Source organism: Hemicordylus capensis, chromosome 2, assembly GCF_027244095.1.
Source record: "Hemicordylus capensis ecotype Gifberg chromosome 2, rHemCap1.1.pri, whole genome shotgun sequence".
Taxonomy (NCBI): domain Eukaryota; kingdom Metazoa; phylum Chordata; class Lepidosauria; order Squamata; family Cordylidae; genus Hemicordylus; species Hemicordylus capensis.
Window position 1 is genome coordinate 412,805,646 of NC_069658.1, and position 17,687 is coordinate 412,823,332.

A 17,687-nucleotide genomic window follows, 5' to 3' on the forward strand; every position below is an offset into this window, starting at 1 on the left:
GAAGACAAAATGAGCAGCATGCCACAATGGAGTGAGAAATAAATAAATGCAACAATAAATAAAAGGCAGTGGCGGCAGCAGGCTGTGGTGTGCTGCTTGTGATAGCAGGGGGCTGGCATTTGCTGCCCCCTGCACCCCTCCTTGTGCACACATTTGAGGCAACCATCTCACCCAACCTCATGGAAGGGCCACCCCTGACAAAGACATGGTATGGTGTGGATCATGTAAGTTAACTGAACATCAGTCAAGCGCCAACTTATTAACCTTATGTTTGTCTTTATTTCCTCTGACTCTAATTGTCCTGTTTAATGTGCACATCCTACTCACCTCACTCATCCTTTCTCTGATCTCATCCCCCCCACCCACTGATCACTCTTTGTATTATCCTTTTGCCACCTCCATGTCCTGCTTCCTTTCCATACAGCTTATTGATTATGAGGCTGTCATCTTCCACTCATTCTCTTTCTTCTGTACTAGCCACCTTTGCTCCACCTTCTCCCAATCTGCATGCCCCTCTATCTGCAGCCTTGGGTTGCAGGAATCCCCTGCATACCAGCGGGAATTCGAACCGGCAACCTCTGGCTTGATAATAAGAACCGGGAAACTACTTGATCCACACCGGCATTTTTGTACAGGTTAGTTTAAAGTTGGCTCTTGACTGATGTGCTGTTAACTTACATGATCCACCTCATGGTCTTCACTCCTCCTCCTCCTTGCTGTGCAACTCTAACTGGCAACTAAAAATAGAGATCATACTGGTTTTTCCACTATGTATGTCTCCTCTCTTCTCTTTCATATCCCAGAATCTGAGTTGTATGATTGGAATAAGTAATGAAGATTAAACAAATAGCATACACTCAATTTATGTATTGCTTGTAAATAGGGATGTGCACAAACTGGTTTGGAGGCCCTTTTACAGACCTCTGAACTGGTTCAAAAGTCCAGTGGTTCGGCCAGTTCGAAGGTGAGGGTGATAGCTTTAAGGAATGGGGAGGGTGCTCTTACCCCCTCCCCGCCATGTTTCTCCCACCGGCACTGTGCTTTAAAATGGTCCCGCGGGGCAGCAGTGTACCTTCTTGCCGCCCCGGAATGTGGCGGACCAGAAATACCAGAAGTGCCAGGTGTGCGTGTATACATTGTGCACACCAGGCACTTCCGGTCCTCCACACACCAGCACAGCAAGGAGGTATGCTGCTATCCCACAGGACAGTTTTAAAGCACAGTGCCAGTGGGGGAAATATGGGGGGGGGGTTAAGAGCACCCTCCCCAGTCCTTAAAGTCTTTCCCCCCTGTCATGCTCCCATCCTCAGATAGTGAAGAGGAAGGGGAAGCTGGCAGTCTGCCAGCAGCTGCAGGGGAACCTGAGGGGCAGAGCCCAGCTGTCAACCCACAGCATATACCTGAGGCAGGTCCAGTCGAAGCTTCAGGACAACTGGGACCATCAGAGGTAGCAGAGACAGGGAATGGAGAGCAGAACACTGAGGCATCCTTGTGAGAGGAGACTGATTAGACGCAGACAACAGGTAGAAGAACTCAGGAGAAGCAGATGGCTGCTTTACAAACCAGATAAATCTTGAATCTGTGTCAGCTGGCAGAAGGCGGAGAACAATTAAGTCCAGCTATAAATCAAGCCCGAAGGCTGCAGCTAGACACTGGAAGCAACAGGTCTCTTTGAACCTGCTACAGCCGAGCCTCTGATTCAGAGGAAACCCCAGCTTCGTGTTGACCTCTAGAGACCCAGGCTTTTCCTACTGCTACTCTGCTACCTGACCAAGTCCTGACAACGCCTCCCCTGGGAGTGCCTTGCACTCCTTTTTCTCTGGAACCATGCTATCTGGTGAGCGGACTGAGTTTGCGGGGAAGACTGTCTGAACCTGATACTGTAGTAAAGTATTCTCTTGTGTTTTCTTTGCAGACCAGGGGGGAGGACCTCAAGGAGCTGCCTGTGACCTTGACAGCAACCTTGACTTGGACTCTGGACAGACAGGCTCCTGACACCCCGCTTTGAACCGGTCGCCAGTTCTGTGCACATCCTTACTTATAAATTGAAATTTGTCTGTTTTTATAAGCAAGATATAAGAATGTACTTTCTGCAGACTATGGATGTTTGTGTTTGAATAGTAGTCATTGCCCCTATTTATGTATATATGGACAAAGACTGAGGTTTGCAGGAAAAGGCTGCACCGTATACAGAGAAAAGTCTTCTACCCCCTCCTCAACCATCTACAATTTCTGCTATGTTGACAGTCATGGTTCTTCTACTCAACTTTGTGCTAGAAATGTCATTTTGAAATAAATAATCCCTATTGAATTTTTAGAGATGCAGTAGATTCCAGAGTATGACTGTGGCTATGCCAGTTTCCAGCCTCTCTAGTTAATAGTGTCACATATGAAACAATGAGGCCTCACAGGCTGGTTAATTAAGTTCAAAGGTTTGCAATCTTGCATGTTGATTGGTTTCTTCTAACCTGTGGCTAGGTGAGGCATACATTTTCTGAGTTGAAACTGAAGGCATATTCTACTCATACACTGTGTCTGTGTGACACCTACACACACAACAGAATAAGAATATAACAGCAGCCCTGCTGGATCAGGCCCAAGGCCCATCTAGTTCAGTATCCTGTTTCACACAGTGGCCCACCTGATGCTTCTGGGAAGCCCACAGGCAATAGCTGAGGGCATTCCTTCTTGGGTAATGATGTAGAAGCAAGGCCAGCATCCGCAAACAGTGTTGTAGGGCAAATGCCATGAATATAGCACCCCAGGAGGGCCCTGATGCCTGCATTGTGCCTGTGCCCTTTTTAATGGGAAGGAGGGAACACATTTTAAAGGGAAAGGTTGAGGCACCACCAAGGAGACAAAAATGAGAGGGAATCATCAGATGCCTATTAGAGACAACAGTGAGGCATCTGAGGATCCCCTCTTTGCCATTTTAACTCATCAGAATAGTCCCAATGGATCATTCCTCTGGAGCAGAGAGGAACATTGTGGGGGAATGGAAATATTCCCAGGGGCTAACAGCTGCCACTATTCATTAGCACGTAAGTCGCCCATGGCACTGAGAGCAGCACTGTTGCTGCTGCCCACTTCAAGTCCAGTTGACTGCTAAATCACTAGAGGCTCAAGTGACTTCTGTGGCTTGGGGCACCTTGTATCAGCTTCGGCTGATACGCCAGCTGTGACTTTACCTGGATAGAGATAGCTTGGCCACAATTACTCATGCTCTGGTAACCTCTCGCTTAGATTACTGTAATGCATTGTAAGTGGGGCTGCCTTTGAAAATGGTCCAGAACCTGCAGCTGGTACAAAATAGGGCTGCAAGGTTATTAACTGGGACTGGGATTATTTTGATCATATCACACCAGTGTTTCATCAGCTGCACTGGCTCCCATTCCATTTCTGGGCCCAATTCAAAGTGTTGGTTTTAACCTTTAAAGCCTTATACGGCTTGGGACCGGATTACCTGAGAGAGTGCCTTGTCCCATATGTCCCTACCTGAACCTTAAGATCTTCATCAGAAGTGAAGAAGGCCGGAGGCCTTCAGTGCCCATGCCAAACCAGGTGAGGTGGGTGGCTACCAAAGAGAGGGCCTTTTCAGTGGTTGCACCCTATTTATGGAATAGTCTCCTCAGTGAGGTTTGCCTGACTTCGTCACTTTGTTCTTTTAGACGCCAAGTAAAGACCTTTTTTGTTCACCCAGGCCTTTTAAATCCTGGTTTTCAGAATTGATCTGATTTTTAACTAATTTTAAAATCACTTTTAAAGCTACTATGTATTGTATTTTTTATTTTATTTTATTTTATTTTGTCTGTTATGATTTAATGTGTTATGCATTTTTATTGTCTGTTTTAATCTTCTGTTGTGAGCTACCCAGAGAACAATATGTTATGGGGCAGCTAACGAATAAAGATGAGGATGAGGATATCGATGCCAAATGAGGGCCCACCAGGGGGCACTTTGCCCAGGGCCTCTCCAAACTAGAGTGGGCCCTGGGTGAAAGACTCCTGACATATTATAATGGACTGCATACTACTTCACACTTCAGGTATGGAATCACCTTTTTGAATGCTTCCCTGCAATAAAATAAATGCTCTGCAAAAGGAAAACTGGCACAGCAGGAAGAGAACTGGGACTGGCTCTATCATCTGATGTACTAGGTTTTTGCTCTTTCCCCCCAATGTGTAGGAAACTTTTAATTTTATTTATTTATTTATTTATTTATTGCATGAGGCAGCAAAAAATGGCAATCCTCACCTGCAGGCTGAAGAGGTGCAGTCCATTCTATCACCTAATTCTGCTGCATATGTAAAGCAAACCTGACTGACTGTTCTGCATGCCTCCTGATTGGGAGAAAGCAAGCTGAGAACAAGGATTCACACAAGCAGCTTCCTTTGAAGGCAAGTCATTCTTTTGAATTATCTAATGATACCCATTGAAGAGACTTAGCAGAATTACCATCCACACTGGAAGCCAAAGCAGACATCAAGTGAAATATCTAATAGCAGCTGCTGGAGGGGCAGTGCAATTTAGATCAGGAGCATAGTACTGGAAGAGAGAAATTAACACTTTCCCACTACCCCATTTCCCCAGACTGGTCCTCCTAGAGCTGTATTTACCCCATGGAGAAGTGTTCCAGATATATGCAAGGCATTAAACAGGCACAACAGCATGTTGACAAGGCAATTCAGGCCACCTTGGCTGGTGGGGTGTCGGGGAGAAGTTGAAAGGAATAGGATTTATATATCTACTACGACAACGACTGTTTATATACCGCTCTTCAACAAAATTTTCAAAGCGGTTTACATAGAAAAATAAATAATACATAAATAAGATGGTCCCGTCCACAAAGGGCTGACATTCTAAAAAGAAACCTAAGGTAGACACCAGCAACAGCCACTGGAGGGTTGCTGTGCTGGGGTTGGATAGGGCCACTTGCTCTCCCCCTGCTAAATATAAGAGAATCACCACTTTTAAAAGGTGTCTCTTTGCTCAGTTAGCCAGGATATCTGACCCACGCTTCACTTCAATTGTCCAGTCCAACATCCATTGCCATGTACCATTCCCCTGTCTGAAACAACTGCAAGACCCCTTCCACCCCACAAGCTTGTATATTCAAAGTTACCCAGGCACATCATAAAAAGAATGCAAGAGCAGGTTCAAACCACATAAGTTCTTTAGAGCAGCAAAAGTTAAAAGTGCAAAGAACAGAGTGCCTAAAAATAAAGTGCCACAGCAAATAATCCGCCTACTTCTTAATTGCAATAGATTCTCAACCTTGACACTGTCACATTCTCCTTCAGGGAGGAAATCAATATAGTACATCAAATCAACATGGGCAAAAGCTCTGCTGCTTCATATCACCCAGATTTGCACCCACATAGTTCTCACCTGAGGCCATCTGACATTCTCCTCCTCCTCTCACCAGACAAGTTCTCAAATATACTCCCTCTTCCCCTCCCAAAAGAATAACTCAAATAGGAGGACAACCTCAAAACAAGCCCAAAGTGAGAATCCCTTTGGTGTTACCCCTTGTTGTATTATACCTAGTAATATTTTATGTTGTGTTGTTGAGACGTTTGTCCCATTCAGGATCCTGTAGAAAGTGCGGGAGGTGAAGGAGAAAGGAGAAGCTGGACTGGAATAAGATGAGCGTGAAAGTCAAAGAGCACAGTGAAAAAAATGGGACTATGACTAAATGTAAAGAAGACTAAACTAATGACAACGGGTACAGCAATCAGCCTCAGAATTGACAATGAAGACATTGAAGTGGTGGATAGCTTCTGCCTTTTAGGATCAACCATCAACAGTAAAGGATCCAGCAGTCAAGTAAGTGCAACAGACTAGCACATGGTAGGGTTGCAATGAAGGCCTCGGAAAGGAAATTTAGATGCTGTGACATGTCTATACCTACAGAGATTAGAACTGTTCAGACAATGATTTTTCCTGTGACACTTTATGGATGTGAAAGCTGGACTTTGAAGAAGCAAGACAGAAAAGGTATTGACGCTTTTGAACTTTGGTGCTGGAAAAGACTTTTGAGGATACCATGGATAGCCAGGAAAACAAACAAATGTGGACCATAGAACAAATCAATCCAGAATTTTAACTTGAGGCACAAATGGCCAGGGTCAAACTATCATACTTCGGACACGTTATGTGAAAACCCAGCTCCCTTGAGAAGTCCATAATGCTGGGAAAAGCTGAAGGAAAGAGAAGAGAATGACCAGCATCAAGGTGGATGGACTTACTTGATTACGACAGCAATGAATGCACCACTGAGAGACTTTAAAGGCCAAGTTGAAGACAGATCATCCTGGAGAGAATCTATGTGGTCACTAAGAGTTGACACTGACTTTATGGCACTTAATCTATCAAGTATTACAAATACAATTGGCACGTGCACCATCATTGATAAAATATCTAGATATAATTTATCGTGCATTTACTGGGTGTAGTGGGCCTGCTTGGATGAGGTACAATGAATCATTTTGCTGATGCTCAGCTCTGGATCCTTCCCTTCCATGGGATATTCCCCAGCCAACTTTGTGGCTACAGATTATGACCCCTATCATCCTATAATTGGGGAGCATTCTGACAGTGGGCACTTGATTGTATGGTCTTCCCCTAAAAGGCAGACTTTTCCAGGTTCAGGCCAGCAGCCATGCTGGGAGTTTGGTGTTATGGGATCATGTTCCCGGCAACAATGCCCTCTTCATCACAACTGCTCGGTCTGCAGTGATCCCCATTCCCTTTTTAACTGTCCCCGGTCCAAGTGATGGCAGGGTTGGAAGGACCTAGGCAACCCCTACCAGGACCTAGGCGACCCCACCCTCACCTGCCAAAGAGACCTCATCCCATAATATTGGAGCCCCTTTGGTCTTTACTTCAACATTACCCTAATTCTCGTAATAGGCTTTATTTATGGGAAGGATTTAAATTTGGTTTTAGGATATCTTATCATGGTCCTTGCATGGCATTTAAGTCAAAGAATTAGAAATCAATAGTGGGGATGGAGCACATTGTGTGTGAGAAGATTAATAAGGACATTAAGGAAGGGCAGGTTTGGGGCCCTTTTAAAGGAACCCCCGCTACCTAGCTTAAGGGTTTCTCTTTTGGGAGTGGTTACTAAAAAAGCAGCAGGGGAATTCCATTTATTTATTAATTAATTTATTATTATTAAAACTTTTATACCGCCCTTCCAAAAGGCTCAGGGCAGTTTACATTAAAACACCATTAAAATCAGTTAATAATTAAAACAAAAATTATAAAGCATAAAACAATGATTAACAATTAAAAACATCATAAAACAACAATTAAATAATCAGAACAATTTAAAAACAAGTTTTAAAAAGCTGAGAAAGCCTGGTTGAAGAGATGTGTTTTCATGTGTTTTCTGAAAATTGCCAGAGATGGGGAGGATCGTATCTCAGCAGGGAGCGCATTCCACAATCTCGGGGCAGCAGCCGAGAAGGCCTGTCTCTGTGTAGCCACCAAACGAGTTGGTGGCAACTGGAGACGGACCTCCTCAAGTGACCTCAACAGCCGATGGGGCTCATAGCGAAGAAGACGCTCTCTTAAATACCCGGGGCCTAAGCCGTTTAGGGCTTTATAAGTTATATTTAATTTATCATTCCCCGCTGGTAGCTCGGTTTATGATGCAATTCCACCAGACTTATGTTTGGTCTTATACCTCATTTGAATCTGCCACAAATATGGTGCGAGCCCAAGGGGAGATTGCCTTTATGGCAAAATGTGACAATAAATCAGCTTTTCATTTGTTGCCTGTTCACCCTGATGACTTTGACCTGTTGGCATTTATGTTTGATGATGATTACTACATGGATTGCGCCCTTTCGATGGGTTATTCAATCTCTTGCTTGGCTTTTGAGTGTTTTAGTTCCTTTTTGGACTGAGCCTTGAGGGAATACACCGGCATCCATTCAGTTGTACACTTCCTTAATGACTTCCTTTTCTCAGGTCCAGAGGTGACCATAACATGTAGACATCTCATGGACACACATGGCACTGCCCCAGAAAGTGTCAGCACAAGAAAGGAGTCGCTACCGATGTGGAGACTCTGCCCACAAAGCCAATTTTGCCCATTGTCCTGCATGGGAGGTCACTTGCGACAGGTGCAGGAAAAGGAGACATTTTGCTAAGGTTTGCAAGTCTGCTGTCCACTCCATGAGTGATTCACCATATGCTAAGGATGAGGCAGATGAACCATTTCCTGATAGCATTTTAAGTGTGACAGACTCAGAGCCTGCTTCTCCACATTGTAAAGTAAAACTTAATGGCAATGAAGTGTGCATGCTGGCTGATTAAGGTTCTCCATACACTATCATTTCTCATATGCTTTACAAAAAAACTCCTTACAAGAAATGCTTACAAGAAACTCCTTACTACATCAGATCTGCTCCTTCATCCTTCAGACATCCCCCCATGGGGACATGGAAGTTCCCCTATTTCCATAAAAGGATACTCCACTGCTGTCCTGGAATACAAAGGATGTACTGCAGAAGGGAAACTGTATGTGTCACAAAAAGGAGTCCCGGGCTGGAAACATCAGAAAGATCTATGGATAGTGTTAGACCCAAATAACATGGAACCCGTATTACGGATTATGAAGCATCCATATGCTGGTACGATTGCTGATTTCTCAGATGTTTTTGTTGATACTCCTGGCACTGCCATACATTTCAAACCTAAAATTTGGATGAAGGCAAATGCAATATCAATAGAACATAAACTGAGTGATGTACCCATAGCACTGAGCCAACCTCTTAAAGAGGAGCTCTTAAGACTACATCATGCCGACATCATAGAACCTGTTGATTCATCAAAATGGGTCTCTCCCGTTCTTGTACAAAAATCAAATGGTACACTTCAAATGTGCACAGATTTAATTGCTGTGAACTGGGGTGTGTGAAGAGGTTCAACTCAAACACCATTCAAGTTGAACAGGTCTGATTCAACTGGACTGGCCCCCTAAAAGGGGGTGCCAGTATGAGTTTGAACTGGACTTACCCTAGTTCAAACAGAACTAGTCCAAACCAGTTTAGGACAACGTTGTAAAGGGGAATCCGCTGAGGATTCTCAAAGGGCAGGGGGGAAGGGGAACTTACCTTTCCACCAGTGGTGGGACAGCAGCGGCGGGGGCTCCTCTAAACCCCCCGACTGGCCTCCCCAATAGCAGCCCAGGCCAGCTGCTACAGCCACATTTGGACCTTCATGCAGTAACTGCAGAGCATGCAGGCGGCCTCTGCACATGCATGGAGGCCATTCAAAAATAAAGCCCAGTGCTCTTGCACAAGAGCACTGTAATTGAGCACCAGGCAGTATATAAAATTAATAATGACGACGTTTAAGAAAAAAAAAAAAGAGTACTGAGTGTTGCCTCTGCAGGACACATCCCAGTTAGGGAGTTAAAAACTCAATTGTTAAAATCACAATAACTTACATATAACATGATATTAAAATAGTCTCTATAGAAGTTGGAAGAAGTTGAATGTGCTGAAGGTTTTTCAATGCAGGTGAAAGAAATCCAAAATAATCTTCTTTTTGTTGGAGAGTAATATATCCAGAGTCAGTACCAACTGTATCTTGTTATATTGTTAAAGACTGCCAAACAAGTTTCGAACCAAACCAAAGGTCTTCTTCAGTGGCAAGTATTCCCACTATAGAACAGAATATAAAATACTCACAATGGAGACCAATCCCACATAGAACCAACATTTAAAACAGGTTAAGATAGCCCAACATCTCATATAGTAAGAAATCCATTCTAACACGAGTATATAAATCAATAAATTATCACAGTAATCTGTTGTTCTTCCAAAGGTATCGGTATCTCATGAAGATGTATATAATGCTTGCTATACACTATTGAACTCCATCCATCTAAGGATGGGGTTTTCACTAGCTGCCAAATGGCTTAAATTGGATGCACCTGTGATTTCATTCAAGATGGTAACCAAGCTACTGGTCCTGTTACAACTCACTCACTTACAAATACATCCTGTATATTTAAAACATATCCAAAACCTAATAAAATGAATGTAATAAATACAAAATCCTACACAACAGACTCTTTTCAAAAAATAAAAACGTGAGCTGTGTCGTGTGTGTGTGTGTGTGTGTGTGTGTGTGTACACACACAGAGACACACTCACATATATACACACAATGGAATTCATAAATACAGATATGAAAATAAATAAATAAATAAATAAATAAATACAGATAACAAACAATGATCAAAAAATGATTAGAAAACAATGGCCAACATAACATCTTTATAATTAATGCTTGAAATGGGGATGCGTCCCGGCACCCAGTGGATTGGCTGGGCAGCAGAGGCACCAGATTGGCTGGGCGGTGGGAGTTCACGTGTGGCAGAAGGCCATTGAACTGCTGCTGGGGGAAATAGCAGTGGCCCCAGCCGCGGTGAGGTGGCCTACGCACATGCCAGGTTCAGGAGGCGGCTAGGCCACCAGGAAGAGGAGGCGGTGGCCAGAGGAGATGGAGAAACCAGCAGGAGGCAGGGGGAACCATGGGCGGGGAGGGGGAGAGAAGTGGGCCGGGTAGACGTCAGAGAGAAGGAGCTGAAGTGGGGCGGGAGAGTCAAACTAGAGGCGCAGACACTAGGGGCCCGGTCAGCTAGTCTATATATATAATTCTCGTAAACGTACCTGTTGTTAATGCTATGTGTGGCAGCTCTCACCAGAGTTTGCGAACATCTGCCTGGGCGATAGTGACAGGGACGACCATGGCGGTGGCAGTCGGTCGTCCGGAGAAGGCGGCAGCGGGCTGGCCCGGCCAGCGGACAGAGGCAGCCGCTACCGGGAATGGGTGGGTGGGAGGAGGTGTGGGGGAAAGTATGGGGGATGGGGCAGAGAAGAAGCAGGCCAGCTGGCCAGCCGCCAGCCAGAAACCGTGAGTTGGGTGCGAGAAGTGGGCGGCAGGGAGAAGCAGCTGGTAGGCCAGAAAGCCAGGCATGGGGGGTGGGGAAGCAGCAGCGATGGGTGAGCCTGCTGGAGGCGCAGATGCTCTGAGCCCAGCCCAGCTAGTAAAACTTAAACCGCAAGCCAGTTAATTTCCTCATTCAAACCAAATGGGGACCAAGTCTTTAATGTATGGATCCAATATAGTTCCCTTCTGTCTAACAATGTATGCATATCCATGCTCTTATTTTAGACCTGTTCTACACTCCAGAATTTTAGGCTCTGTGCCTGGTGTCGGCATTCCAAGAAGAGGAGCTTGTATTTTCTTATTTCTAATACAGCACTTATTTGATTGACTGATTGATTGACTGATTGTTAAATTTATACACCGCCTTTCATTAAAACAATCCCAAGATGGTTTACAGCAAAATTTAAAAACAAGATGTTAAGAAAGACACAATTAAAATATTAAACGAAAAATATTAAACAAATCTGATTAAAAATGTAAAACAAAAGCATAAAAGCAATACAGAGTACAAAGAGCAGCAGCAGAGAATCAAATAAATGCCTGAGCAAAAAGCCAAGATTTTACACTCTTTCTAAAAGCTGTGATGGAGACCAAGGAGTGAATAGCCATCGGGAGAGCATTCCAGAGTCTGGGGGCAGCAACAGAGAAGGCCCTGTCCCGCGTGCACAACAACCAAGCCTCCCTCATTGTTGGCACCCAGAGCAGAGCCCCCTCAGATGACCTTGTCAAGCGGGCAGTAACCCTTGGGAACAGGCAGTTCCTCAGGTATCCCGGGCCCAAACCGTTAAAGGCTTTAAAGGTCAAAAACAGCACCTTGAATTGGACCCGGAAACAAACTGGTAGCCAGTGCAGCTCTTTCTAAATGCGTGTGATGTGCTCCCACTGGGCGGCTCCAGATAAAACCCTAGCTGCCGCATTTTGCACTAGCTGCAGTTCCCAGATATTCTTCAAGGGCAGCCCCACGTAGAGAGCGTTACAGTAATCCAGCCGTGACGTAACTGTGGCCAGATCTGTCTTCTCAAGAAAGGGGCACAGCTGGAGCACTAGCCAAAGCCGTGCAAAGGTACCCCTGGCCACCACCTCCATGTGAGCTTCCAAAAGCAGAGCCGGGTCCAGTAATACCCCCTAGCTGCATACTTGCTCTTTCAAGGGGAGTGCAACCCCATCCAGAACCGGTAAAATCTCCTTATCCCGATTGGCTCTCCTACTGACCAACATTACCTCCGTCTTGTCCTCATGTTCTGTTCTTATTTGTTTTGTAATCATACCAACATATAGCAATTCACAGGAACATTGTATAATATATATAACACCTTTGCTGCTACAATTCATAAAATCTCTAATCTGATATATTCTCCCATCTTGAGGATTCTGATATGTCTTAGTTCTTATACAATTGTCACAAACTGCGCAATGTCCACACTTGACTTGCCTATTAATAGTATATCCATTTGTCAATACAGTATTTTTCAAAAGTCAATTGGACATGTCATGGTGTGCTACCATGTTACTGTTTCCAGTGTTACTGGAAAGGGATTCTGTGAAACTTAAAAGCTTGCACCATCATTAAATTACAGATTGGTGTAATAAAAATGTAATCTCACTGACTTTATTTCAAGAATCAATATGGCCACGAGTATTTTTTCCTGGAGAGAAGGAAACAGATTCCAGGTATGTTTTTTAAAATATGTATAGCAACTTCACAGTGAATGCTGCTGCTGTTGCTGCTGCTGCTGCTGTTAGAAATTAAGGTAAATTATTACTGTCAGTGTGGTTTCTGTCAAATTTACCCTTGCACAAAATATTATGTATAATAATAGGTTAACTTCTAAATCAGATACTGTTCTCTGTTTGGTTTAAGGTGTCATGTTTATAGAGTACCTTGCTGTTCCTAAAGCCTGACCCCACTGAGTCCTCTTCTGGAGAGGAGGAGAAGGAAGAGGACCCTGTTGCAGCTCTTGGCACAGACTGTGGGCTGTTGGAATTTGCCCTACCAATTACACCCTGCCCAAAGAGGCTAAGCTCCTGGTGGGATTCAACACCCCCTGTTGGACCTGCTTCAGTTTCAGACAGGCAGACAAACACACAGACACACACACACACACAGACACACACACACACACCATTGCTCCTGGGACAAGACTGGCCAGATATGAAGTCCGAAACTGGTGATAAAGCACCTGTTTGATCACCCAAGGTCTCCATTCTCACACTCCTACTTGGGAGAAGGGGGGCCCAGCTAAGATACAGAAATGGATGGGGCAGCCAGCTCAACAAAAAACCTTTGCTCTTTCTGCCTGTCAACAGCTGGTGCAACAGTTCAATGGGTCCTGAAGCTTCTAGTACTGGCCCTCCTGTGATCCCCTCGATCTTCCAGAGATAGGAGAAATGAACAAACAGTGTCTCATTATTCAAGAAGAAACAAGGAAGATGGTGGTGACTTTTACTGCAGTCTTCAAAATGCTTAAGTCACTGGAATTATTTAGATACAAAGATTCTGATGACTAGATGTGAGCTACATTTATAGATGCATCTCTACCGTCAGAATATAGAGATAATCTAAAAAGTATCTTAAGTATGTCTTGTGATAAATGCAGTTGACTAAGATATAAGTTAAGATAAAAGATTAGCTTAGCAGTCAGAATAAGCATCTTACTATACTGGCTACAAGCCAATATAGCGTTAAGTGTGCTTAAGAATTTATTATAATGGACTTAACTCTGTGTTCAGTCAATCAATCAGTCTTTATTACAGTCATAGACCAGCATAAAGTATAAGAGTGATTACATGTTAAAAGTGAGAGAACATAAAAAGTGATTTACATATATTTTTAGTATTAATATGTACCTTAAGTACCAATTTAAGGTACATATTAATACTAAAAATCGTTTTTTAAAAAAAGTACACCAGAAGTATGAGGGCGTAAAAAACCTGAACAGTCATAAAAGTGCATAAAATGCTTGGGGGGGCGGGATAAAATGGATGTTAAAAGATTAAAAGACATGAGAGGACAGCAATACATAAAAGCCTGAGTAATAAAACTGGATAACAGCCAGGCTATGAGGCTATAAGGAGCAGTAGAAGAAAGGGAGGAGCACAAGTCTATTGAATCAGTACTGAGTGAGCAATTGTAGAGCCCACCCTGAGTCACTGAGGATCAGATTGAGGCTGATAGAACTCGACGACTACGATGCTGATCACAGCCGCACAGTACCTGGTGACACTATATGTGATGGCAGGCTTAGAGTCAGAGAGCAGCAAGGAGCTGTACACTTGCTTAGCAATGGAAGGAGGAGGGAGGTGCGAATGTTTCTATAGAACAAACAGTAGTGGAGAACATGCTCAATGATTTCGATCTGCCCTGAACCAGAAGGGCATAAAATCACTCTGCAAATGGAGTCCTTCTATAACAGCCTTCTAGCACTGCTGAAGGGAGGCCATGACAGTAAGCCAGACTGAACGCCCTTCTCTGCTTTGAAAACTCCAGTTGGGTGAGGTATGCTGCTCAGTGGTGGAGCCAGACTGCAAGCGGCCTGCGCCAAGCCGTGGCAGTGGTGGGCGGCAGGGGGTATACTCGTGGGTCAAATGGGTCAAACCCAGAATTTGGCTTTTAAAAAGCCAATCTGGCAACCCTTACCCCGCCCCCTGCGTCTGACATCAGACGTGGGGCTAACCACGCCCCCGCGCCAGACACGGAGGGTGTGGTCTGGCTCCCAAATGGGGCCACGTGGCCCCATTCTGGAGTTAGAGCCAGGTTGGCGCTGTGTTTGCAGTGTGGCCAGGGATAACATGGACCTGTTTGGGAGCTAGATTGGGGCTGGCACTGCATTCGCGGCATGGCCAAGAGTGGCTCTTCCCTGCCTTAAAGGTGCTGGCCATTTAACTCCCGAATGGGGCTACACTGCCCTGTTCAGGAGTTGGACAGCCAATGCTGCATTTGCATCATTGAGGCATGACCTGAGACATGACCCAGACCACTCAGGGGCCAATTGCACAGGCGCGGCAGCGTCCAGAATGGCCGCTGCACAGAGGGCCAAAGAGCTGGGTGAATGAGCTGGTTCGGGCTGCATTGAGGCCAGCGGGGAGAGGGGGGAGGGGGACCTCGGCAGACACACACACCCACCTCAGGGAATTCCCTCAAAGGGAGTAAAGGTACAATAAACAAACAAACGTTTGTGAACCCCCAAACAGTTGGAGGAAGTGTTCAGTCCAGGGTCGGGCCGAACAGGGGGTGGTTCGGTTCGACCCCAGACCGTTGAACCAGATCAGCTTGAAGTTGAACCTGTTCGAGCCAGTTTGCACATCTCTACTCTGCAGTGCAGCGTCAGGGCCCTCAGTGCTCTTCTACGGCCAATGGGGATTCTTGAAAGGATAGCTGCATCATCCGCATATAACAGGATGGCAATGTGTCTTCCAGCGAGCTTTGGAGGATGGAAATCTTGGTTGCTGAGCTGGCCCACCATAGAGTTAATGTAAAGGTTGAAGAGGAGTGGGGCCAGAATGCATCCTTGCTTGATGCCCTTCTGAGTTGTAACAGCTCTTGTGAGGTGGCCTTGGGGGCTACATCTCACCTTGAGTGATGTGTCTACATGCAGGATGCATATCACCCTACAGGTAGGAGTGTGCACGGAACAGGCTGGTCCAGTTTGGTTTGAGTCCCCCCTCTGCCGCTGCAGCAGAATGACCCAGGCCACGCAGAGGCTCATTGTGCAGGTGCAGCAGCCTCCAAAATGGCTGCCATGGTGGAGGAGGAAGACCCAAACAGGCCCAAGAGCCAGCTGAACAGGCCGGTTTCAGCAGTAAGGGAGGCCGGTGGTGGAAGGGGCACCTCCGCGGACCGCCCTCCCCCCGCTCGAGCAACTCCCCCAGAGGGAGTAAGTTAAAAAAATAAACTTTTAAAAAATCATGAACTCCTTGAATGGCTGGGGGAGTTTGGTCCAGGAGTGGACCAAACAGGGGGTGGTTTCGTTCGACCCTGAACAGTCAAACTCACATTCAACGTTGAACCTGTTTGCACATCAGTACCTGCAGGAGTAGTATTTCCTGATGAGGTGCCATAGAACTAGGCACTAATCGATAGTGGAGCACCCTTCCCTGAAGCCCGCTTGTTCCTCAGCAAGAAGATTTTCCTGTTCCAGCCAATCTCGAAGTTTCCTGTATAGATGTCTCGCATAACGTTTACTAAGAGTATTGAGCAAAATAATGGGTCTGTATTTGGCAGGGTCATCCTTCCTGTCATTTTTAAATATGGGGACAATGATTGCTACTGCCCAGTCCTTGGGAATTTGGCCATTCATGCCAATATAGGTGAAGAGCGATGCCAGAATAGGGGCCCACCAGTCCAGATTATTTTTAACAGCCTGCGTCAGAATAAGGACCTCCCCTGGAGCCTTAATTGGATGACTAGACTGTGGATTTCTGAAGTTGACACCGGAGCCCATGCTGGAGTATCCTCAATGACACTGGTGGGGCTTCCACAATCAGCAGCAGGGTCTTTGTATAGGTCATGAAAGTATTTTTCCCAGATCCCTGGGTGAATGTGACAATCCAAGTGGTTTGGACTGTAGCTCGGAGAGTGCTTTGTAAGACGCCAAAACATGGCAGAATCCTTGGATCTAACGGCCTTCCAGGCATCTTTCATGGCTTCTCTTTTCTTATGAGCCAGCAGGAGTTTGTACTGTCTTTTCTTCTGAAGGAGATTCTGCATGGCCAACAGGGCAGAACTAGATTTATAGAATTGGTAGGTAGCGGCAAGGGCTTTTTTGGTGTTAACACAGTCCTTGTCAAACCACTGCTTGTCAAACCTTGTCAAACCACTGTCTGGTGGTTATTAGACTCAGGCAGAGAACTGTGTGATTCAACCTCTGGTCCTTTGAAAGGTGGATAAGAGGAAGTCCGTCAGCCTCAGGGTTGGGTAGATAGGCCCTTTGTTGAGTGTATAAGGTATGGTCATCAGGACCCAGCATAACATTGATATCACCACCCATCACCACCTATACATTAGGAATGGAAAGGATGAGATCTGCTATGTAATTTTCAAGTTCAGCCCACATTGATCTGACCTATAGCTTCCTCCGTTGTGGAAGGAGATATATATATATATACATATATCGATATATAGAGAGAGGGGGAGGCACTGAAAACAAAATGGCCGGCGTGCATGTGCAAATGGTCTCTGCGAGGCCCTGGGCCATGCCAGGCCTCACAGAGGCCATTTGCGCATGTGCGGTGGCCTCCAAAATGGCCACCACGCCGATTTATGAAATAACAATGCGGCGTGCCACAGCGGTGATTTTAGAGGCTGGCGGGGGGCAGGGGAACATTTGTTGACACCCCCACCACCCCACAGCCTATAGGAAGCCCCCCCCCCCAAGGGGCAGAAGATAATAAAATTTATTTTGAATGTGTTTTTTTAAATTGTGAACCAGCCGGGGGGGCGGGGTTCGGTACTGGTCCAGATGGAACCAGCAGGTGGGGGGTTTTCAGTTCGACTCTTCACCCCCAAACCGGTTTTGTACATCCCTAATTGATACAGGTCAGGGCAAGTGTTTGGCACAGGAGGAGCCAGCAAGGCCGGGTGATCTTTGGAGAGAAGGGTCAGCAACTGAGCCAAATTTTGAACGACCACTATCTCCTTGAAGACACAGACAGGGAAAACATCAGCAACAGGTGAGGGAATTATGCAGAAGTAATCAGCTCGCGAGAAGGCAGCAAGA